This window comes from Parasteatoda tepidariorum, chromosome 4 (genome assembly GCF_043381705.1).
Source record: "Parasteatoda tepidariorum isolate YZ-2023 chromosome 4, CAS_Ptep_4.0, whole genome shotgun sequence".
NCBI classification, from domain to species: domain Eukaryota; kingdom Metazoa; phylum Arthropoda; class Arachnida; order Araneae; family Theridiidae; genus Parasteatoda; species Parasteatoda tepidariorum.
Window position 1 is genome coordinate 99,537,845 of NC_092207.1, and position 26,031 is coordinate 99,563,875.

General features: G+C 27.7%; 1 protein-coding gene across 4 annotated transcripts in view; it reads right to left on the minus strand.

Moving 5' to 3' along the window:
* Positions 1-23,018, minus strand: part of LOC107451321 (regulator of G-protein signaling 20) — a 77,330-nt gene extending 54,312 nt beyond the window's left edge. For 2 of the 4 annotated variants that reach the window (XM_071180250.1, XM_016067390.3), the window contains exon 1: positions 22,566-23,002. The gene's annotated coding sequence lies outside the window, so the exon portion shown is untranslated. Of the gene's footprint in view, positions 1-22,565 lie in introns of all 4 variants that reach the window. The other 2 variants (XM_016067401.3, XM_071180249.1) reach the window with 2 other exon arrangements.
* Positions 23,019-26,031: the final 3,013 nt, after the last annotated feature.

Sequence of the window (26,031 nt, forward strand, 5' to 3'; positions counted from 1 at the left end):
AACTTGATAAAAATCTGACAATAATAATTCATGTTCCTTTAAACATAAAAGAATCCTATATAAGATTTTGAGAAAGCTGCGGCCCGCCATTTGACTGGTGTTTTTAATTGCGGGCCCCGGCCTCATGTAAGTTGGAAACCCCTGGTATAGACTAGGCAGATCGAATAATGCATCCTAAAAAACATTCTAAACCAATATTGTTTTTAATGTTAGGATTTTTTATAATAGAACTTTTTATCTGATTTTTAGTATCTAAGATTTCGTTTTCAAGGAGTACCCATTAAAACTGTACTAAATTATTAAATTCAATTATTACTAAATGTTATAAAACTATCATTAAAACGTGTTTTTTGGTAGAATAGACAAATAAGTTCCGACAAGATTTTTCTTCTCAAAACTCCCAACCAAAATTCCCAAGTAAGAACCTTAAATGTTCCAGGAATGACTTAAAGTTAAAAATAACAAACATTTCATGAAACTCAATAGCAATAAGAAGTACTTTTGTTACATGAAACTTTGAATTCCTTGGTTACTGGGAACTTTCAATTTCACAAGTTTAGAGTTTTAATAAATTTCTGTGCAACGACTGTAGTGGTTGAAGGTGTTGCTTTTTAATATTAACCCATAGTGTAAAAGAATAATTTATCATGCTTCTGTAAGAAACGTGTTTAAATTAACTTTCAAATATTGCACAACCGAACTTTCAAAAACCGCACACACGTTTAACTTATCAGCGGTCGTTATTGTCTACGTTAAAACTCCCTACGCCTGCTGGTTAGCGCTTTACAGCCAAAACAAAAATTTAAAAAAACTCATACAATTAGCATTATACATTGCCGCAATTTAAACGTTTTTCTTTTTTCAGTTATTTAAAGATAAAATCTTGACTTTTGCGGGTTCAACAGCTCAATTTAATAAAATAAAAAAAAAGAGCTTTATTTGGAGTTCATAGCATGCTTTTATAAATTATTTGTCTTTGGATTTACATGCTTGGTTAAAATAAATGAAATAAAAATGTATATCATTTCCTGACGTATGGATGTGACGTCACCCAATAAGTAGGTTGAATATTTGATAAAAACACGATTTTCTCTTACGCCATATACTAATATTTTTAAAAGATGTTTCAATAAACTTAAATTACGAAAAGTTAACGGGAACTATTAAAATAATATTGAAGTTGTTTACTTAATGCCAAATGGTTAGGGAAATTGTGATTGTGGTAAATCTTAACAATACTTAAGATTCAGCCAATCTTATCTTAACCATATTATAAGAATAATACCATGTATTACATGTATACATAGAATAATGCTAACTAATTTTTCTTTCAGCGGATTGAATTTCTAAATATCAATATCACAAGCACTTATTTACTGAATTTATATACAGTTCATCATTTTTGTCAATAATGCACAGTGTCCAAAAAAAACGAACCACTTTTAATAACTTTTGATCTAAAGATTGAATTTTCACGTTCTAGAACTTAATCTTAATGGCTCAAAAGGGGGATCACAAATATGCTAATTAATTAGTGCAGACTATATTTTAAGTCACAAAATCCTACTTTCTCTGAATAAACATATTTTTATTACGACGTATTTGGATTTCTTACCTCCAAAATATAGGGGGGTAGCCACAATCTGGGAAATAGGGTCTCAATAGTTGCTGTAAGCCTCATGCTATACTTTGTGGTGCATGAGGAGTTTTAAGTCGTTTAAATAAAAAATAAAAAAAAAATAAAAATAGTTTGGTTAAGAAAGCGCTCCTAAATTTCGACTCATTAATGTTAATTTTTCTTTTTGCGTAGTTAGTTATTTCTCGAGAACTTTTTAAACAAATTGAATAAAATTCGTTTATCTAAGGATAAATCCATGCAAAAAATAACTTTTAGTTAATATTTATTACCTTTTATTATTTTATTTAAGAATGGTCGAAAAATTTTGATTTGTAAGATATACTAATGTAAATTTTTGGGTCATTTTAAAGAATTTTCATTAATTAAGATCATTTTAATTAATTTCGAGTTTTGAGCATCTGAGTTTTTTGAAATTCAATTTCTCAGGAACTATTCTACTGATTTCACTCAAATTTTGTATTTTGCATTTACATTCTTTCAAATGATGCGAACATTTTATACCTTACAATTAAAAAATTTTTCGACGATTCTTAAATAAAATAATAAAAAATTATAAATATTTGCAAAAAGTTAATTTTTGCATAGAATTATCTTGGGAAAAACAAATTGCACAATTGAGAGTAAAATTTTTTTAAATTTGCTTAGAAAGTTCTCAAGATATATCGAAATAAGCAAAAAGTAAAATTAATATTAAGGGGTCCAAACTTTGGAACTCTCTCCTGACCAAACTATATTATATTTCCCACATTGCGGCTACCCCTTATATTTTGGGGGTCAAAAATCCGAATCCGTCGAAAAAAAGGTACGTTTATTCAGAAAAAGTATGTTTTTGTGTCTGATTTCGTACATTAAAATATCGTCTGCACTTATTAATTAGCATATTTGAGTTCACCCCCTCGAGCCATTAAGTTTGAGTCCTAGAACGGGAAAATCCGATCACTAGACAAAAATTATTCAGAGTGGTCCGTTTTTTTAGGGAGAGGGGGGAGATTTTTTTAAAGGTAAGACTGGATAAAGTTGCTCGTTATTAAAAATAATTACATTCAAAAATAGTACTTAAAGGAAAGAAGAAAAAAAGAACCAGTCTCTGAACTGCCTTTCAGGAGGTTATGAAAAATATCTGTTTTTTGACACTTTTCAGCGACTTTTGTAGAATTTTGCTATTTGCCATCGTAGCAATAAACGGCAACTGAAAATGTACTAAATTCAAATATCTGTAGTTACTTTTTAAATTGGCAATGAAAAATTTTAACTTACTGGTTTTGGAATTTTTTTTTTTTCATTTTATATAGCTCAATAATTGTTACACTTTATATCCCACTCTATAGTGTGATAGATGAATTAATGGACTCTACACACCAACTCACGTGATTTCTTTTCACACACTTCTGTTTCTTCAAACAAAGCAGATTTCTCCTTTTTTTAGCGTTATACAAAGTATGAAACTACGATGTAAGTTTGGCGTTTCGCGCGATAACATCATTTTTATTTCACGGTTGAATTGCCACAAACCAACTCGAAATAATTTATTCGTACGCTCATGTAAAACCATGAATGTCAACATTTCCCCATCTATGACAGCTAATTTAGTCACATATTCACTAAAACGGTTAAATTGGCTGATTTTATCTGATTGAAGACAATTGGATGAAAAATGTTTCGCTGTTAGGGCACACTAAAACTGTGCAGTTGAGAAAAATTATTATTCAGAAAATAATGGCGCTTTTTGAGACCATTTATCTTCGAATTTATTCTTTTCATAGGATTTAGAGGTCGATAGCATTCGTTTATAGACAATTTGATCTATATGAGTGAAAACTTTTTACATCTTATTTTTAACCATCAGCAGTCAATTCAGAGACGTGAATTTCCTTCTGAATCAATGATTTAAAATTAAAATTTATTGGATTCTAAGCCAAACTTATACATTAGTATTCAATAATTGCAGTTGCTTAACTCTTTATAAGGCCTTATGAAGTAAATACCTTCCCACCAAATTCATTATTTTTTATAAGTAGATGAAAAGCAATATACATAATGCGATATCATCGATTGATAACTTTACAAAATAGACAACAAAACAAATACCAATGAGGAGGGAATTGTTTAGATAAACAATAAAGGTATACGTAGAGACAAGAAGAGGGGATAACTCAGAGGAGCTCTTAGGCGTTATATGTGTTTATTTATTTGATCATTTCTCATCTAGTTTATTTGTATTCATGATCAAAGAAGTTTTTTATGGGAAGTAAAATCCCCATCCTTCTTCTCACCAAAGAAAATAAATTATTTTATACAATAAGCCCCTAAATGAGTTTCTTTTTATGCAACAATCCAAATCTAAAAAATATTTTGAGATAACATTGCTAGAAAAAAAAGGCATTATAAAAGGATAAACTCATTCCGTACTACTGTTGCAAGAGCGCCCCACTTAATGGTGGTGTAAAAAATACGCTTATGAAAAAAAAACTGTAGACCTGTTATGCTTAGACAAACTTGAGATTTTCTAGCCTTAGCTACTACCTTAGTTTATCATAATTGCTCTATTTTCGATCAAAATATCGACGTTTATTTTATTAATGTACTACGGTAAACAATAATAACTTGTTTTTACAAGATAACTTTCACTTACCAATCTTAAACTTTTTGAGTGACGATCCAGCTTTGTATGCCTGCTGGATTTTTGTGAACTTCCTAAGTTTTTGAAAAAGTATTTTTTACGTAATACATTCTTAAATGCACTTTTATACTTTTTATTACGCGTCACTAAAAATAACTTTTACACGATAACTTTTTTTTAAAATCAGTTTGTTTGCTTTTTTAATTTTTAATCACAACTGAGGTTTAAGATAAATGTTACAAAAGTTGTTCGTAAAAATATTTGTTTACATAAGTAAAAAAATAATATATAAATTTTAAAAAATGTGAAGAAACTAACTGCAATTTTTGAAATTAGTCTGTAAAATTACAATTTTACATTTATTTTAGTAGTAATTTTCGCTTAACATTGAAGCGTGATGGAAAACTATGAAAGAATGCTAAAAAAGGGGAAAAAATGTAAAACACATTTATTCATAGCAATTTGAAAGTTGTTTGAACCAGATGGAGAAAAAAAGTAAAAGTTAACTGAGTTAACTGAAGTTAAAGAATCGTGATGTTCTCATTATAAGAAATACCATAGAATAAAAAAGCTTTAAAGAGTTACGTGTTTCAAATCTTTTTAAACTAATGCGTAAGCGTATCACGTACATTTCTAAATCAAACTAAAAATGTTATAATAGTGCTTAAGCCTGAGATAAATAATTTCAATTATAGAACATATAGTATAGAGTTCTGGGATTGCATATTGAAATCATAAAGAAAAAGTTAAAGCGAATGATTTTTAAGAATGTGATGGAATTTATTTCCCTGATGAGTTACAAGCATCAGTTATGGAAAAATACATCAGTAAAAATATATCACATTATTTAGTATTAATAAATTTCTAATTATTAAAAATATTTATTACTTGATTCAGAAATCATCCCTTTTCATATTCTAAATGGGGGGAACTCATAATTAAAAATAGAGTGTCATAATTAGGTACTTAAAAATTGTTCTTTTTTTGCGTGTGTGTCTGCTTTATTTTATTTAAAAATAATGTAATTCGGAAAAAAAACAATTACATTTTGAGAGAAAGCAATTCTCTAAATAATGGTCGTTTAAAATGGTTTTGTAAGTTACGACTGCTTCAAAATGCATGTTGCGCTAAGTTATAGAACTGCATTTTGATATAACTGCAGGTATTAGGGTCAAGGAAGTACATTTAAAAAAAAATTGAGATGACTGATTTTAAAGTTGTACAGTCAAGTTGCACAGTCAGCAATGAAAAAAAATGGATAACTTATATAATTTTTTGGATAGTTGATTGGATTTTTATTCTGTAAAGTGTTATAACAATATCTCAACTAAATGTATTAAATTATGCCCCAACAGTTATCCGTAACAGTGTCAACATTTGCTTATATAGACTAAAAAATGCATTTTTTTTTCTGACGAACTCACTTTTTCATTTTCATTAAATTTGTACTTATCACCTCCAAAATGGAGAGTAGGTAGACGAAGTTTTTAAAAGCTGACTTTTATATTTTAACCACCATAACGATTCTAAGTTTTGTTACTCTAATGTTATTTAAATTTTTCATACTTATTTTCATATCCTCTGAATGATTCGTCAATAAATAGTAATTTTTTCACAAAAAGTTATAAGCCCTCGTCCAAAAGATAAAAGTGTCATATAATGAGATAAAACAAACAATTTTTATGAATTGATCTGTTTGTTAAGAATGATAAAATTTTTAAATTGTAAGGTCTCCAATTTTTAATGTATTCTGAAATTTCAGATTTTTTAAACCAAAATCTATTTTTTCGTGTCATTTAATTATTTAAAAAGTCATTTAAAGTTGATTTGGAAAGCTAATAACTGGCTGGTTAGGAAATAGTAATCCATTTTGTGATTATATCACCAAATCGAAGCACATAAACTCTCCGACCTTCGCCTATAATATAATAAGCTTATATATAAAAGAGCTAATCCTTTCTTTAATCGCTTGATAGAGAAAGTGAGAAGCACCTGTGTTTTATCTCCCTAGTTAATTTGCAAACATAAAAACTGGTAGTCATCTTCATTTTATTGGACATTTTCTCAAGTAGAAGATTCATTAACCCATTTTCGACCGTAGGGGCTTAAACGTCAATTGGAGTAAATACTTTCTAATGAAAGAATTTAAATTTAGTTTAGCGCTAGTTTTTTAACTTAACGTTTATTAACAAATTTGACTTTTTGAAAATATATAATTAATCCATTTGAGATTAATTATATGTTTTTATGCTGGATTAAGATTGAATATTCAATATTTAAAATTAAAATAAAACAAATTTCATAAAAAACTAGCGTTCAATTAAGTGCTTTAATGATCGATTGATTTGGCCAGCGGTATACATAAGCAACATTTCATTTTTAAGTAAAATATTATTTTTCTGGAAAGAAACTTTTTTGTGCCTCAATGAAGATAATTGAAGTATATTTCTTTGAAAATAATGCTATATTTTATAAAATTTCTATGCTTGTCTGAAAGGGGTTAAAACATTTTTTCACATAACAGTTCTACTACTTTTAAATTTTGCAGGATACCGTTTTACGAGCCTAGATAAGGTAAATCTGTTAAAGGGTGGAGCAGTTGTAATCTGCCCTGCAATGCAAAAAATAACGTAAGTGCTTCACTATTGATTCCAAGAAAAGTAGCTTGACAACTATTTTCCTTCTATTGCTATGAATGCTAAAATAGAAAAAACTCATGAAACAAATTTTATTTTTGAAAAAATATTTTTGCAATATACAGCTTAACACACAAAAATGCCAAATAAATAAAAATCTCAATTTGGAATTTTTTGTCATTTACGTTGATTTTTCAATTACACGGCAGTTATATTTACTATGAAATTCTAAATAATTCGTAATCAACGTTTTGAATTAAATTCTAATTAAATAGTAGAGGAAACTGTGTATACATTTAACTTTATCTGTTAACAAAGCAAAGTTATTTTTTGACTGTATAACTACAAAACTACAACTGTGAGCTTTCTTTTTATAAAAAATTTTTTTGTTTCTTTGATTATGAATGTTTTTTGAAAAGATTTTGACCATCAGCGAGATAATTATATATTTACGCTAATAAATAACAACAAAATGATTAAAAAAATAAATCGATTTTTGCCATATTGACGGAAATCAGTTACACAACTATTGCGAAAAAGTATCTGCGGTCTGAGTGCAAAAATTAGCAACTATATTTCCTTTGTATATAAAAAAAACTACTATTGTATTAAGTACAATATTGATTGTAAATATACTTAATCATTTTAAGGGTAAATAAAAGTCAGTTACTGCTTTAAAAAATCACAGCTTTCACTTGATAGTCTTTGAAAATTTGTTCATTTCAAGAGCTTTTGTCATCATGAATAAATAAAAACATAATTCTTCCTTTTTAAAATAATTTTATTGAGTGAAAACGATTAGTAAAATCTTATTAAGGATCTTCTTCAAAATTCAGTTTTCACTTCTTGTCGTATTGAGCAAAGTCGTTTTATCTTTCATTTATGTTTGAAGTAAATTGAAATACCGTAAAATATTATATGTTCATTTTGTTTTATCGAAAAAAATTCAAACTGAATTGCATAAAAATTTGAGAATTACACATAAAATTTTTAAAACCATTTGTGCTGTCTGATTTAAATGTTTTTAGAATTTAACATTTTAATAATAACAATATGCTTAGGAATCCACATTAATACAAAATTTCGGGAAATCCTGTATGAAATTGCATAAAATGATCAACCAGAAATATTTAGTTTTGTTTGGAGAACGTATTTCAAGATACCAAAAAACTGTCAAAATTTAAAATAATGTGAAACAATCAAATTATTTTTAAGTAGTGCGGACTAAAATTGAAGAATTAGTACTTATTTGCAGATATTTAGAGTACTTATTTTATATTTATTTAGAGATACTTATATGATATATATTTAGAGTACTTATTTGAAGAATTAGCTAACTGTAAAGCATATTTAAGCATATTATTTCTTATCAAGATCTTAAAAGAATATTTCGGAATAATAAAAATTGCTTCTTTTTTAATCAAACAATCGGTACGTTGCTGCCATTCAAGATATTTAAAAGCAATGAATACTTAAACTAATTGGAGCCCAGCATTAATGTGTTAATATCGAATGCTTATAATATTCAACCACAAAAGCAAATTAACAAACAAACATATATCCAAATCAGACAAAAGCCAGAAAGTACAATTGCAATTGTTATTATATTACAATCCTCCCAATTTATTTGCCAATTATTAAAAGCTGTTGCTTTTTTAGGAAGAAAAAGTAGTTCGCCGTAGTTGTCAAATTTGAAATAGTTTAGAAACTATATAAATAATTATCTCTATTTTAAATAAGACTACTTATATTGTTATCATTACCTGTCTTAAAATAAAATAAAAAATAATATTTCTCTTCTCTAATATTCATTCATTAATATGCATTTCTGATTCATTAATATGCATTGCACAAGGAAATCTGCATCCTTATCTCCAATTTATAATAAATTAACCTTCGCAGATCGTGCAATATATATACCATTTCTGTTAAACAATTTAAAATTGAATGGAAAAATCAATTTATATTTCTCGCAAAAAATTGTCTTCACATATTATAATACAACTTACACGCTTATTTGTAAAGAAATATTTATTTAACAAAGAATGTCGTGTTTTATCTTAATTTAACATAAATATCATTATCATATTTTATTGATATTATTTTATTGATACCAACTTATTATTATTATTATTTTTGTAGGAAGAAACATAATATATTAAACTAATAATTCACTTGATGTTATCTGTTTGCAATAAGTTATGTAACATTTGTAACTTGGTGCCATAATTGCAATTTTTTTAATGAGGCAAATCAAAGTTTTGATCTTGCTCTATTTAATAAAAATTTCAATTTAAAGTATGGAAAAGAGACGCAGTTTTTTAAAGAAAATAGTTAGTTTACGGAATAGCTATCTACTTTTCAAAATTTTTTTAATTAAATACGATGCATAATTGTATAAAACTATTATCTCCTAATGTTAAAAAAGAGGAAAATTCTGTGCTCATATTTTCTGTAAGGAGTTCCCGTGGAATCAGAACCATCATAAATTTTACCATACTCTGGTAGTTTCAACCCTTCTTCTTTTCTCAGAATAAATACTAGCAAGCCACAGTTAGTCGATCACTGCTCTAAAATCCCTCCCTCAGCCCAGGAGTCTTATTTTATTTTAGGCACTAATGAATAAATGATTAATTTATTAAAATTTAGATCGTAGTTAAGTTTAATTGATTTTGGAAATCATTGTTCAAAAAATATGCTTATAGAAGAAAACAGCCTATAATGATTTACTTTTTAGATACTATTTTGTTGCACTTTAAAAAAAGACATGAGAGAATGTTAAATGCAAAAAACGTTACATGATTTGATGTAATCAAATACATTCTGATGGTCTGGGTTTCAGTGAGAAGACATGATGCAATATTGTTAGTTTTGTTGAAAGTTTTATTTATTACCTTTTGTATATTATTTTGAGAAAATGATACAATACACTGATAGCAAGTTTTAAGAATTGCTGTGGTAATATGTTCATGAGAGATTGAATTTATAATTTATTTTTCGAATTATAAATTTATTATTCTAAAATGAGAGATTGACAAATAGGTATATTTTAAATACATGAAATAAAAATAATCTTATTTCATTATTTTGTTTGAATGCAATCTAACAAAAATAGGCAAGCGTCTTAAAATAATCGTAAACTGCACACTGAGAAAATAAAGTATGGTTAAAACTACCAGATTATTGTAGAACTTTGTGTGCTTTTGGCTCTATGGTAACATCAAAAAGCTCGGAATTAATCGAAACCCTTTGGTAATGATTTTAGTAAAATTAACAATAAAATGTGATTTTCATGATGCATCATAAAATTCGGAAAATGCAGTAAAATATGGTAATTTTATCATGATATCTCAGAAAATTGCATAAAAACTATTTATTTGGTTAAATTTACTTTTCAGCTCCGTTTTTTCACCATGTGTGAAGTAATAAGAACTATAACTTTGAAAACTAGAATTTCTAGTAAAGTGACCATATTAATTGAAAAAATTACCAAATAAATGCTCCAAATGCAGTATATTTTGGTTTAATTAACCAGCATTATGGATTTTAGCAGATATCTTATAATACGGTAATTTTACCAGAATTTTGTTTTTCTTCATGCACTGGCTACATGAAAGTGACAGTTTATACCCATATATAATACATAAAACTGCTGTCGATTAATTTTTGAACAGTTGAAAGCTATGTGTTTATAGTTTTTATGGGTGATGTACTAAAATGACTTCGCTGACTATTACAATAATTATATTAGGGTACAACTAGATCACAAAAATTTATAACCTAATGCCTAGTGTATGAAATTGAGCACACCAGAATCTTATGTGTCCTGTTTTATACAAAAGTAACAATTTGAAGTGAAAAAAAGAACCACACTTTTTACGATTTCGCTGGTTTACAAAATTGTTTTCTAATAATCAACCATTTATTTGCTGGATAAAAGAAGATATATAATGAATAAAATTGTTATTGCTTAAAGTTATAGTCGAATAAAATTTGGTGTTCAAATATTTCTATAAGTAATAATGTAATGTAAATTTATAAATTTTACAGATTGTTTCAATAATTTATATAAAATTTGCAAATTAAACACTATCAACCATGCTTTATTTAAAAATAGTTTCATAAAGTGAGGAAAATAAATACTTTTTTAGGCGTTTTTCCAAAATCTTTTTCTAGTTTATAATTTTGAACTTTCTTTTTTAAATAAATTCAAGAACATCAAGATAAAAATATAAAAAATGTACTGCAACAGTTTAAGTTGTAAAAAAATTCAAAACTAACTATAACATATTTGCTTACTAGTATAAACGCAAAATTTCCTCATTTATAAGCACAAAATTATGAACACAAAGTATGAACAAAAAATTTTCTCAAGAAAGGAAATCAAACAGAAAATTTTTAAAAAAACTCTCCTGACATAGATATCCTCTAATATTTTGCCTTTTTTTATTTAGAAATAGGGAATTTAAGCATCAACCCTTAAATAGGAATTAAGAGTTTTTAGTAAGAATTTCAATTTTGGTTCAACAATTAAACCTTTAATTAATAAGAAGAAAGCAGAAGATTTATCAAAAGTATTTTAAAAACCAAGAACCAGATAATATTATCACAGGAGAATAATTTATTAAACAGAAGGTAAAAACTAATTACTTTTCTAAAATTTCACAATCCAGAATTTAACGATACGAATTTACTAAGATATTTACAAATTTAACTCTAATGTTTAATTGTGCAAATCAAAATAAAAACTTTACACATGCATAAAAGCAAAAAAAGTAAATTTTTCGATGCAATAAAAAAGAATTATTTGAAAGAAAGAAAAACACTTGTTCAGCTTTTTTCCATTATGTGAGTGATAGAACTTTTCTCTTAATCAATTTTAATGAAATAATGACAAATAAATACATTTAAATCTAAATCCCCTTCCGCTTATTTACGACTATACTTATTCAGAAATATATATTATATACTATTTATCCCAAACACTACGATCAAAACCACCATTAATTGAAACTCTATTTTGTAAAAAAAAAAAAATGTGGACGACTAATGCGAAGACTTTTTTTCTGTGGGAGTGATCCATCTTGTTATTTTTAATCTGAAAATGAAATACTGGTTTTCAAACTATTATGATTATGGTTTTATATTTCATGTAAGAAATGAACAAAAATAATTAGAGCTCCTGAAGTTTCGTGTAACCACTATTGTTTATTTACATTTTATAGCTCTTATTCTAACTAAAAAATTATAATTTATAAAATAAGAAAATGAAAAGATATTGCCGATAAAAGAGTTTGGTTGCATTTTTACTTCTGTTTTCTAATTCAGAAAATAACAGTTTCATAAAAAGAAAAATAACCTCAGGTTTTAAAATCTTCTCATGGTATTGATAAATTTACCTTTAAATTCTTATCTAAAAAGTTATTGTACACATCTTTTGAAAAAAATTTGAAAATTTTTCACTACAATAAAAAAATTTCTACTTTTTAAAAATAAAATGTCTAGATGGGAACAAGATTCAAGCTTAAATAAAAAGCTTTAAGGTTCATGTAGGTGTTATAAATCTTTAATAGGTGTTATATGGAGTAGAATTTTTAAAAAAATACGTCCTTAAGAATTACTAGTATTTTTCTCCCATTGGCAATTTTACAACGTTGACTGTTGATATAAATTCTACAAGTACACATAAAAACAGTTTACGATCTAAGGGTAATGCTTTAGGATCTACCGAATTCAGATAATAATCTAACAAAGATGTTTGTCAAATATAACTTTTTTTACTCTACACAGCATAAAAAATTATAGTTTTCACGAACATCAAATGCCTTTCTTATTTAGTTGTTCACTTCGAATGGTGCCTTTTATGTAATTTCAAATACAAAATTTAAGGTTTTATTACAAGTGATGGCAACAGTAAAGAGTTATGATATCGTTCCAAAATACCTGGAACATTTCCAATATATATTGCGCTGCAAAGCTAGCGATGCGTGAATGAAATAATTGCTCCTCTCTCTACAATAGGACAGCGACATCGAACAATCAATGAGAAAGAGCAGAAAATTGTTCTCTTCTATTTCTGAAAGATTCGAAGAGGTCTATGCCCGTCTTCCTTCCAGAGGATGAATAACGAGTCATAAAACGCTAATTAATACCGAATTTCTTCTCGTTTCAGAAGATTTTTTTCTAGTCTTCTTTGGAAGATGCATTGAAGTAACTAAATGCTTTTCGATCGGCAATTGATTTTCTTCCTTCAGAACTATTTTCTTTCTTGACAGCCTTTTGAAGGAATAAATTTCAATTTCTGCTGCGCTTTTACCAGAGACAATTGAAAAGACAATTATCAGGAAAATTTAGGTCAGACTAGTACAGCCATTTTTATTTGTTGACAAGCTGTCTTTTCAAATGGGTTAGAAAGAGGTTTCGACTGAATTATTTACATTCTAGTTGTGTATTGTATAACTCTTTCAAGACCACAAACATAGGTTGCCTAAATCTGCTTTACAAAGGTACTGCAGTTGCATGAAAGGATGCTTTTTTGAGAATAATACGCTATTTCATAACTGCTGTAAGTTTGCACTCATGACAGTTAGTTCCAGTACCTTCTATGTTAATTCTGAAAATGGCGCGAAACGCCATCGAAATTGGGGCCATCATTTTGAGAAAATGAAAAGTGTTCGGTGACCTAATTTTTTAATATATAAAAACTTACTCCATGCGGCATTATCTAGGCTCATAAAAATTTGAAAAAAATGAGAATAAGGCACTGAGTTTTATAATTTTCATCTAGGTGCAAAAATGTCACCAAATTGGTGATTTTTAAAAAAGCTTAATAACTTCTTAAAATATTTTACTTACTTGTAAATTGTTTACTTAAAAGCCCAAATGGTAAGATGACGTATATAGTTTAAAAGTTTAGCTTTCTTCAAGTATAAGGCACTTAAACTGCTGCTTTTTTTATTTTCCTGTTACCATGTTAACACTTTTTTTACCTTACCATTTTAAATTTTGAGCTAAAAGTTTTCAAAACAATATTGATAATGTGAAATAAATCGAAATAACTCAGAGAATATAAAGTTCACATTTAACACGGGTTTAAATTCCAATGATAGCTAATTCAGACGTGTACTTCTTTCAGCCATCAACGACTTCAGTGAACACATAAAGATACCACCAGTAGTAGAAAAACAGTGAGTTTGAATCCAGTCTGCCAAATTATCCCCATGTATTAAATGGTGCACGTTAAATCTGCCGGGGTCATAAATTTCTTCAAGTTCTCATAATAAATCAATACCTCTTGGGGAATTAACCCAGGAGATCTCTAGTCTTCTAGATTAGGTTAAAAGTTACAAGGCTACGGAGTAGAACATTGGTAGCCGTAAACTCTAATTTGAATCAGCTGTTCAACGACGATAATGAAATGAAATATCTAATGATAGAACCCGGTGGCTCAAGCCTATTTTCGTTAGGAGGAGCACTTCAAGTTAGAGTAAAAAAAAATTCAAGTAATAAGAAACTGCTCATCAAAGCTAATTCAGCAACTACTTCAATTTCAATAATATTCATTTAGTCAGACGTGGTTGCTCAGGGGATAGAGTGCTCACCTCTCAATGAGGTGACCGGGGCTGGAACACCTGCGATGGCTGGTAGAAAATAATTCCGCTTTCGGCTCGCACCGGCCACAGTGCTGTAGTAAAATATCCTCAGTGATAGACGATTCATGGATTAACGTCCAGCTTCCGTCAAGCTAACCATGGGAGGTTTTCGTGATTTTCCTCTCCGTGTCACTCAAATGTGGGAAAATTTCTCCCACTACTTGATAAAGGAGTTCCCTTGTCTTCTGGGTTGGTTTCAAAATGACAAGGCTACGAACATGAACATTGATAGCCATAAACTCAGAATTAGGACGGCTGTTAAAAGCTGGTTATAAAATAGAATAAAAAATCTAATGATAATAATATATTAAAAATAGCTATTACGGTATTTGATAAATATACCAATAGCTATTTGATTTTTTTTTAAATTTTATTTCCTTACATATTGATTGGTAAAATATATTGGGAATTTATGTCGTATTGTATTAAAAAGGAATCACTTTAAAATAAGCTATTAAGAAAATCAGAAATTATTTGAAACCATCCAAGTTCATAATTTGCTTAATGTCCAAACATTTTTCAACTATTCATTCGGGGGTTATCCTATGAATATATCAGCTATCAATCAAAATATGCAGCAATATGGCGCGCGCTGTTAATTTGCTTACAGAGAAGCTAGGAAACGTCAGAGCATGCATCTGATATCAAGTAAATGCATGTTTGATGTTAAGAAACGTGTTTCCCGATCAGAATTAATTATTCCGGCAGAACCACTACAGTAACGATCGATAGACATCAAGGCCAAAAACACACCTTCGAGGCGAACAATTTTCGTACACTCAGTACAAATTAATCCCAACGATAGAATGCTTCGAAATTTAGGGGCAACTTCTAAATGCAGACGCAGTTTTCATGATTGTTTAGTGTTAATTATTGGAAGTGTTGAGATTATTTTATCCGGTTGTTGATGTATTTTGTGGCAAGCTTTTTTTTTTCCTTAAAGAAGAGTTTGCTTGTTTTTAACGAAACGGGAAATAAATTGTTTTTAAGTTATTTAAGTCAATTGATAATGTTAATGATAATGTAAGCAGAGGGAAAAATTCTGGTAAAGTTACCGTACTGTATGGTAATGACATTTTTGGTAAACAAAAAAAAGCATAATTTTGGTTAATAAATCCGAAATATACGGTATTTAAAACCTTCATTTGATAATTTTTGCGCTCTCATGGTAACGGTTTACTGAAAATTCTGGTTTTCAAAATTAGAATTTATGTAACAAGACATTTAGTCAAAAATAACAAAATAATAATAATAAGAAAAATTAAATTTACTACACAAATTTGATCACTTAGAATAAACTCATTTTTGGCTATCGCAAATATTAGCTCTCCAGGCTAATTCTAGTTAGATAAGATATTTATTTCATGTTTTAAAGTCTTTAGGTGAGCATAGTCGAAAATTATTTTTGACAATTAACTTCAACTGAGATATAACAACTAATTAATTATATCTGTTCTAAACTATACGGAGAAAGAAAGTCTGTTTAAACTACCTTAAAGCATAATACTGACATTTCTGGGGAAAAAAATCATAATTTTAGTTTTTAAAACCAAAATATTTTAACCCTTCTATTTGGTAATATGTTTGTTCTTATGGTGATGATTTATAGAAAATTATTATGTAGTTTTTTTTTAAATCACAGTTTTTATTACCACATATTTAGTAAGCAGTACAAAACTGAAAAGTAAATTGAACCGATTAAATGGTTTTTATACCGTGTTCTAAAGTATCATGATAAAATTGCAGAATTTTATAACATTTACCAAATTTTATCATGTATTATAAAACCACATTTTATTGTTGATTTTACTATAATCATTATCGAAGCGCTTCGGTAAAAGTTACTCGAGTTTTCTGTGTGTTTTCCCATAGAGCCAGAAACATCGAAAATTCTGCCATATACTAGTACTTTTAACCATACTGTTTTTCTTAGTGTAGATTCAGTGTTTCTAGTTTAAAATAAACGTTATTATTATTACATTTCAGGTGAAGTTAGATGTCAGAAGATAAATTTAGGGTTATTCTCACCTACAGACAAAAAACATGCTAGATATTTTTCATCTAACTAGCTTTTGGAGTGGAAACCGCTAAAATTTAAGATAGCCAAAAATGAGTTTTAGCTAATATTGAGTTTAACCTCTTAACTTGTGCGCTCGAGTTAATTCGAGCCTGCTAAACAGGTCAAACTGTGCACTCTCGAGATAAATCGAGCGGCGTTATATTTTATGCTGCTATAATTTTTCACACTCGAATATAATTAAGAATTGAAAATGTGTTTTTTCTGTGTTCTAATGTGTTTGCTTTTTTACATTAAAAATGTGTGTGCTTTTTTACATTTTTTTTTTGGCCCGTTTTTTTCAAAAAATCTGTACGTTAAGAGGTTAATTCAAAGTGATTAAATTTTAAAATTAGCACAGCATGAACAATTTTAACTATTTTTATTTATATTTGCAAAGATGCTTTTCAATATTACATATTTTAAAGTTTGCAGTTTTATTTCATAACCATCGTTGAACAGCCGACACAAATTTGAATTTACGACTACCAATGTTCAACTCCGTATCCTTGTGATTTTAAACCCAATCCAGAAGACAGGAGAATTCCTGGGTTAGTACTCCCAGAAGTATTGAATTGTTATGCGAACTTGGTGGACTTTGTGACCCAGACAGATCTTAATATAATTCTAATTGTCAAAACTCACAATAGTGAAGATAATAAATAGATTTTTTGTCTTTTATAATAAAAAATGAGTTTGTTATAGATGTAAAATACTTTTCAATAACTAAATTAACGAAAAATATTATTTATTTAATTACAACTTAACGGTGTTAATTATAATTCAGAATGATAAAAATAATTCATGATTGGTGGGTTTCATTGATAAAATTTTACAAAATTCAGTATTATTCCATAATCCTTTCATTTCATCAAGTTTTTTCTAGCCCTGAATAGAGTTATCACTTCATTCGAAATTAAATTTTCACGCACATTTTCATACGAGTCAGCCATAAAATATTAAACCTATACTCTTCATTCAAACTGTAATCTAAATTGAAGTAAGAATAAAATTTATAGTTCAAATGCATAAAAGCATTTCTAAAACAATGAGTACTGGTATTTTATATTTTGGCATTTCAAACTCTACAAAATGTTTATAAAATTTTCTTATTTACGTAAGCATAATTAAATCCTGACTAGATGTATTACTCCAGAGTTCTTTAAGTCGGAAATTATTCCGTAGTAGTAATTTTTAAATGGTAGACATTTATTAATTTATTGTTTCTATAAAATNTAGCTATATAATTTCAAACATCCTCAAGAGCTATAACACATCTGCAGCAGAACTGGATATGAAGACAAAATTGCTGGACAGGAACACTTTAATTGTCCACTAATCTTCAGATTTCCGGCTATGTTTTAAAAAACTTTATTTGTGAAAACCTTTAGCTTGGCGAACAGCTGGGCGCCTTTGGCGGCTAGTTTATAATAAAAAATGAGTTTGTTATAGATGTAAAATACTTTTCAATAACTAAAGTTAACGACAGATATTATTTATTTAATTACAACTTAACGGTGTTAATTATAATTCAGAATGACAAAAATAATTCATGATTGGTGGGTTTCATTGATAAAATTTTACAAAATTCAGTATTATTCCATAATCCTTTCATTTGCTGTTTGTTCAATTATTTAGTTATTATTTTCATTATGAATTCTTCAAAACTAACGTTAGTATTAAAACTAATCTACTGAAAAGTTTCGATCACTATTTTTCTCCAAATTACAAAGTACTTATGAGTTACAATGACATAATTATTAAAAACGAAATGTGTTGTAATATAAGTTTTAATGCTGGCTTTCTAAATGAATCTTTTAATTAAATTTAATATTTCTTAAGTTAAACAGTAAGTTAAAGATTTTAAATAAAAAGTACCCAACAAAGTAGGTTTTTAAAACGTAAAAAAAATCAACCCAAGTTTTTTCTAGCCCTGAATAGAGTGATCACTTCATTCGAAATTAAATTTTCACACACATTTTCATACGAGTCAGCCATAAAATATTAAACCTATACTCTTCATTCAAACTGTAATCTAAATTGAAGTAAGAATAAAATTTATAGTTCAAATGCATAAAAGCATTTCTAAAACAATGAGTACTGGTATTTTATATTTTGGCATTTCAAACTCTACAAAATGTTTATAAAATTTTCTTATTTACGTAAGCATAATTAAATCCTGACTAGATGTATTACTCCAGAGTTCTTTAAGTCGGAAATTATTCCGTAGTAGTAATTTTTAAATGGTAGACATTTATTAATTTATTGTTTCTATAAAATAAATTCAACTTCTGCAATAAAAAAGAGGAATTGAGGAAAAGAAAATGATGTTCAATTTATAGTTAAGTAGGAAAATACTTTTTGGTTTTAAATACCACTTTAGATTAAAAACCATTTGTCATAAGAAAAAAAAATTGAACCTCAAATATGTATTTAGCACTGCAAATATTTTGTGGCGGTCGTGATTGTTTTATGAACTTCTACTTCGCTCAAAAGCGTCTGAGCTTTCTTTTTTAAAGGGTTATGGGAACTTTAATATTTTGTCTGGTAAATATTTCGCAATAATACTTTCAAATTTAAATATCCGAAGTAAAATATAATATAGCTTAATTTCCATTGATGAAACTTAACTCAGCGTGAAATTTTAATAGAAAGTTAGGAGGTATTAGTCTTTTGTATAAATGGAAGAACTCAAAAAGCATTATTATTTACAAAAAAAACTCTGATTAATATATATCATCCATTTTTTTCGAGAGTCAAAATAATAAATCTGCGAATAATTTCAATTATTTAAACGCATGTTACAGCTTATATCAATTTTCACACTTAAAAACAGATCTATTTAAAACGTATAGAAAATTTTCAACTCCTTAAAATTAGACTATTTCTAGGTACTCTCTCATATTATTGTGACATGATCTCATTATTATTTAAAGAAAAAAAAGAATTTGACTATAATAATATATCCATGATTTGCAAGCGTCTTTAAATTTATGAGCATCACTGCTTCTAAAAATGTATTACAATAAATTTATAAAAAAAATTACATAACTGATAAAAATAAGACCCATATTTAATGATTACACCACAATATTGCATACTATTTTAATTCATCATCTCAATTTTACGGATAATTAATTTATTGATATTCTCCTATATTTTGCTGATAATATATAATTATTTTAATAGAGAGTTTATTTAATAGATAAATTTATTTGTTTAAATTATAGTGTAAACAAAAAATTACTATATAATTACAAATTATGCGTTTTTGGAGCTCGTTAGAGATTGAAACCAAAAACGCATAATTTGTAATTATTAAATAATTTATCCAAAAGAATATACTTTTGTGCTATATAGAGTAAAGCAACGTGAATAAGGCACAAATGAAAGTACGGATATAGTTATTTTTTGATAGGGTTGTTTACAGGTATGGAAAGTACAGATAAATAGATTATTCCTTTTCTTTAAACACCATTAATTTACAATTTAGAGAAAAACTAGTTAACCACAAAAACTTTTAATTTACTTCTAAAAATCAAAGCATAAAAAAAATTTACATCGAAAGGAATGATTTTTGTATGAGTATTAATAGCATTTATATACTACTGTTTTTAAACTATTTCAAATTTCGTGCTTCTCTGTTAACTTTCGTGCATATTGTGTTCTTTTATAAACTTTCATATTGTTGTGCTATTTACTTTTACGTGTGTTATATTGTATTTTTGAATATCGTGTTTAGAATTTTATTTTCAACATGTTATCCTTAGAATAATCAATAAAAATCTTTTATTGATCAAATTCTTTCATGAATAAATGCTGCGTAGATGATGATGATCTAATTTTGTTTTTAAAAAATTATTATTATATAAATGTATTTTTTAAATTATATTCAGATATGTTCTCGATGATTATAAAATAACGGAAAATACTGCAGCATACGATTGGCTCTAATTAACCAAATTTGATAACTATTAATTATTATATAGTCTTTTATGCTAAAGCTAATTTTTTTAAATTAAAGCAATCTTTAATTTTTATTTTAATTTGCATATTTTTTCTAAACTTAATAATTGCAATCAAATACCAAAATGTTCTTCTCTACCAGAGTTCAAATTATTTTTGGATCATGGTATTTTCCTATACCTAATTTCCATATATTTTCTGTAGTATTAGGATCACAATGTACCGTAGTATATATATATTATTATATAACACCCTTAATATATATTATCCTTGTCAAAAATCCTTAATAAACCAAAATGATGTCTGGACTAAAGAAAAATGCAGACATCAGATATCATAGAATTATTTTGAATAGAGGAAAGAACAAATTCTAACTAAGATGAATTAATAAATTGCGAATTCGAAAGAATAGAAAAATTATCACACTGAAATAATTTTTAATAATTTTATATTTTCTACTTAATAAATGAATTTTCCTTGACCCACGGAATTTTTATTTTATCCATTTATCCAGATATTTAATAATTTAAGTTTATTATCAAATAATATTCTTGCCAAAACCATTAATCAATTAGTTAAAGTTTGTTTTATTTTATAAATAATGATAAATGTAATGAGAAACATTTAAATTTTGTTAAATAACTGCAATTTAAAGCTCTATTGTCATAAATAGCTGCAAATCTTTTACTAATTGAAAAATACATACATTATCTTATTGATTTATCTATAATTTGATTAATAAAAGATATTATTTATTCATTTTAACTTACCTTAACTTATTTGAATACGAAAGTGCAATTTTATGCTAATGTTATATCAGAATGGAATAAATAGTTTTAGTCACACAATTCGAAATCTGAATCAATATTTAAGATGATTTCAGATACCAGTAAATTGTGTTGCTTTATTCATCGTACAGAGCTTCACTTTTGAAAACAATTTAACTTCCACCTATTTTATTTTAAGAAGATAAGTGAATTTATTTTTTCAAGCAATTGATTGTAAAATTAAATAAGTTTTCTTAAATATTAAACAAGCATGATAAATATGTTGTTAATATATATGCATACATAAATATGTATTTAATACTGTTAATTGTTAATAATTGTTTAAAAAAATTAAAGAAATAGTTCAAAATTGTTTATGTTTCAGGAGTTGACCTCTAAATTCGAAAATCTCGAATTATTTTTTATTTTCATCGTCACTCCCTCGAAAAAAAAAACTTTTTTTTATAATTTTTTTCAAGTGCGTGTCTGTGTTAATCAAAACTTTTACATAATCTTATACCCCATTTCTTTAAAAATGTTAAAAACTGCATAAGTGAACCATTAACCTGCAGTTTTTATTTGTAAATTATACTTGTTCTTTGTATATAAGTTGTTGTTATCATATATTATTTTAACTAAAATTTTGAAAAATAAAAAACTTTTCTGAAGAGTTATTTATTTTTTTCTCATTTTAAAATTTTAAAAGATTTCTCGACATTGCTCTTTTTTCTTATACTATAGTTCAAATCATAAAATTATATTTTATACTTTATCTGCATTAATTTTAAAAATGTTTATCTATTTAAAAATCAAACATTTTTAAAAATCTAAATGTCTTTTTTATAACAAAACTAATTATTGTATATTATTTTCTTTAATTTAAATTTGTAAATTATAATTAGCTGGTTTTTAAATATTAGTAATACATTTTATTTACTACATAGTAAAATAAAACAGAAAAAGTCAAAGAGTTATGTTTTTTACTCAGGATTGCACGACTTCTAAACATTGTTCCTTATTTCTTGCAATATTTACAATACGAAATCATACTTTTCCCCCCATGATTATTAATTATAAGAATATTTAATTACTTTAAAATCAATGATTTATGGAGAGTGTCATAGCCTCTAGAGAAGAGGTATTCTCGCTCCATTTTTCGTTAACCAATGATTTGAGCGATCAATAAAACTACCATCTAAGTCTAGAGAAAAAATCCGTATCTTACATACCTTTGAATGATCGGAAAGGGTCCGAATAAACCGTGCCCATATCCCCGGAAAAGGGCACCTGCCCCCGATCACCGGGGGACCTAGTTTGATGCCCGTAGTCCTTTTCTTCAAGAATCCGTTCGAAACACTGAATTAGGCTTAGAATATTCTCTTTCCTCTTCCTCAATGATCCTTCTTTTAGAATAATCGCTCCTTAAACCGGTCTCTAGATCTGTTCCTACATCTTGGAGTTCAGTGTACCAGTATGGTACATCTTTTAAGCACCTATCCTTCGGTAATTTCCGATGTGCTTAATATGACGGGCTCTTAAGGTAGCCGCCATGGAATCCAATCGTGCACGGAGGAGAAGGCTCCAGCCTCCATATTGTTACTGCCTCTCCATCGGTCCGACCCTCAACGGGGTGTTGCGCGCGCAATCGCGGTGCATGTGTGTGAGTGTGTTGTGTTGTATGTATCTCTCCGCCTGGTTTAGAATGATGTTGAGCCCTCTCACACATATCTTCTTCAATCTACCGCACAGTTATTTTCTTTTTTTCCTTTTTTATGAAAACAATCATTTCTTCTTCCGAATTTGAAACTATATTTATTGTTTTTCTAGACTCAAGAGCAATGTTTGGAAAATGATAAAGAACGTTGTAATAATATTCTGAAGTTATTCGCTTTCAATATTATATTGTTTAGTATATTGTCTCAAATATTATATTTCTTATCGTTTTTACACTATTACGAATTTTACAAACTTGCCATTTTTAAGCGAGAAATATTTGAATAGTGGTGAAAAGCAAACTCTGTGTCATTTTATAATGTATGTACCACTAATGTTTCATTCAATGAGAAAAACATAAGAATTTTCTAAAATGATGCCTTTTCTCGATCTATACTCTCATAAATATCTTTCCTTCTAGATATATTTGATATTATTTTGTTCTAAAAAATTAAGTCGAGAAGAAATTAATTTACAGAAAGTAATGTGTGGAACAATTTACTTCTTGATTTGTACTGAATCTTCCTTGTTAAATCTACTAAAGTATCAAGCGAACATACTTTTTATCCTTTTTAAAAAAATATTTTAGGTGTAAAAAATTCAAAAAATAGTTTCACACCTGACTCGTACTTTTTAAACAATGTGTATCTTAAAACAGTGTCTTGCTTCGTACAAAAAAATGAGTTATAACAATTACCGCAAATAATGTCAAATATCACTTGAACGCAACAAGAGCAAATAGAAATTAAGCACAAACTTTTCTTATTGTAAGTGAATGAACAAACAACATTTAAATATATTTTAAATGTCAGTAGTTTAAAGATTGGAAATCCGACATTGAATAAATCTCTTGATCTACTGTGTAACATTTGTGATAAACATGACATATAATTAACATAGCAATATAGATATAAACGACACGTTTTCCAAATGTGACATTTTTTTTCATTAAATTGACCCTTAGTTATTTTTCAGATAGTTACTTTATAATTATCCTGAAATTTCATGTAATAATAGAACAATACACAGAAGCACCTCAATGCTTACATGGGAACTGCGTGTTCCCCCTCTCCCCAAAAAATGCTCTCTGAGCAATTTGAAAACGTATTTAAAGTTTCACTTTAGTAATAATAAAGTGACAACATAAAAAGAAATGAGATGTTTTGCTGTAACTTTCAAACCCATAACCTCAACTATCACTTTCGAAATTATTTGCTTATAAGAAGCTTTTAGAAATCATATAATCAATGATTAAAGTTTTAATCCTGCTAGAATGTTTTTAAAAAATTCCCGTCATTTTTGCTGAAAGTGAACAAATTTTTGAATTGAGCTGTTAAAATTGAAAATATGTCGAATTTTGGAGTAAAAGTTTTAGAAGAAAAAAAAGAAACTACTCATGAAAACATAACATTAAAATAAATAATAATGAAATTAAAATAAAAAAATATTTTCATTTAATACAAAGTTATGGAAACAAAATTTAGCGAATTATGGTATAACTTTATAGCACAACTTTAAAAAAAATACATGGTTTTTAACACAGAAATTCCAATTTGTAGTTTTATTTTACAAATTCAAAAAAAAAAAAATATTTAAAAAATTGTCCATTTTTTTTTTGAAACTCGTAAAGTAATAATTATAAATTGTGTTCCGTTACCTACATAAGAGTAGACACTATGTGAAATTCTACTTTTACCCTATCTACGAATGTTATCAAGTCTAAAATAAAATCCCAATTGATAAATTTAACCTTAACTGTGTTCAAAGTTTCAATTCGAGTCAAAAAACACTCGAAGGAAGAGAAAGAAAGCCCTCGACTAGGAGTAGACAGGGAGAATCCTGTAGAAGTGTTTTCACTGTATGCATTCACACAGTGTAAGGAAGCTTCCTCAGACAAGTCGAGGTTAAGAGACGTCTGACATAATTAGGGGAGGAAACGGATCGAGGTCAAGCTACGGGAGTGAATTGGATCTTTTTTCTTTCACTCTCTACCAGCATGTTTTGAGCTGATTCGGGAAATCAGAACATGCATTAGTATAGAATTGATGAGTCTTAATAGAAAGAAAAAAAAAGAGAGTACTTATGTTCGGAGAATGTCCTATATGTGGTGGGTAATTGTTTTTATTTGGTTCACTGGAATTAAAATGAGGGGTCGTACGAAATTCCATTTTATTTTAAATCACATGCACTCCATACGCTTGAAATATAATTTAAATAATTTTTACAATTAATTTGCTGTGTTACATGCATATAAACTTAAATTTGAATTATTTTCACTGTAAGTTTGATTGGAACGAACTTTTCGCACTTTTCTTTTGCTTCACCTATGTCAATCTGCTAGTTATTATAGTTAGAAAGTTTAGTACTATAAATTGTATGCTTTTCACTTCGTGCTATGTAAACTTTAGTTTGAATATCTTTAAATCTACTGAAATGCTTACGTTCTGCTTCTTCATTATTGACGATGGATAAAAACTGCCACCGGTTTAAAAACGCTATCAATAGAAAGATACAGGTAACTATGATTGAAATATTAACTAACAGTATAAATGGGATGTCATATTTATAATTTGTTTAGTTTCCTATGTATCAATGGATAGGGTGTGTCAACTTTACGTTTTACATTACATTCTCTCTAATAATCGTCTTACATTCGTTGGCAGTTGAATTGGCTGATAGTTTTTGTTGACAACTTTACGTTTTACATTTCAAATCATTTTTGTTTCTTCTCATTCACGTCTGGCAAGTCTTGGAAATGGGTGCCTATTTTGGAACGCTTGAAACTGTTTTTTATTTTCAATCTGTATATTTTCGAAGCAAATGAAAATTTTTAATCAAGTCAATTCAAATGTGTTGTGCAACTACATAAGAAAATGTAACATAGTTTTGCAAATCTTCCGAAATTTAAAAAAGGAACTTTGAGTAAAAATAGCAGAAATATACAATCTTAGAACCCTGTCTACGCTAGCCTCTTTCTTCCTT